This window comes from Limanda limanda, chromosome 9 (genome assembly GCF_963576545.1).
Source record: "Limanda limanda chromosome 9, fLimLim1.1, whole genome shotgun sequence".
NCBI classification, from domain to species: Eukaryota; Metazoa; Chordata; class Actinopteri; order Pleuronectiformes; family Pleuronectidae; genus Limanda; species Limanda limanda.
Genome location: NC_083644.1, coordinates 21071765 through 21072236, shown reverse-complemented (window position 1 = coordinate 21072236; position 472 = coordinate 21071765).

Genomic DNA, 472 nt, shown 5'->3' with positions numbered 1-472 from the left:
ATGGGGGGGGGGGGGTGGGGCGGGGGTGTATGTGGACAGAGTTTTTGCTGCGACCTTGTTAAAGTGCGCTGACTTTAGCAGCGAGGTGCCGAGGAAAAATGTGGGAAGGGGAATTTTGTCTCTAACAGTAATTATGCAACTGGTTTTTGAATGTAGCTACCATACAAATGTGGATCGCCTTCATTTTCAAAGTTGTGTTCCTGGGTTTTCTCAGTACCGTGTAAGAGTTTTTCTTTTCACCTTATTTTTTTTCTTCTAATGTCTGACCTAAACCAAGTGGCTCCGTGTGCAGCTCACCGTCTCTTTTTTTAGAATCCTGCACATTTGTTTTGGAGGCAGACGTCGGTATTGGGTGTAAGGTAATGGATAATATGGAGAACAAAACAGTGTTATTGTGATATTGAGCCCATGTCATGTCATGTTGTGACTGGTTTTTACCAACATGTTATCACAAATGGGAGGTAGAGCATTT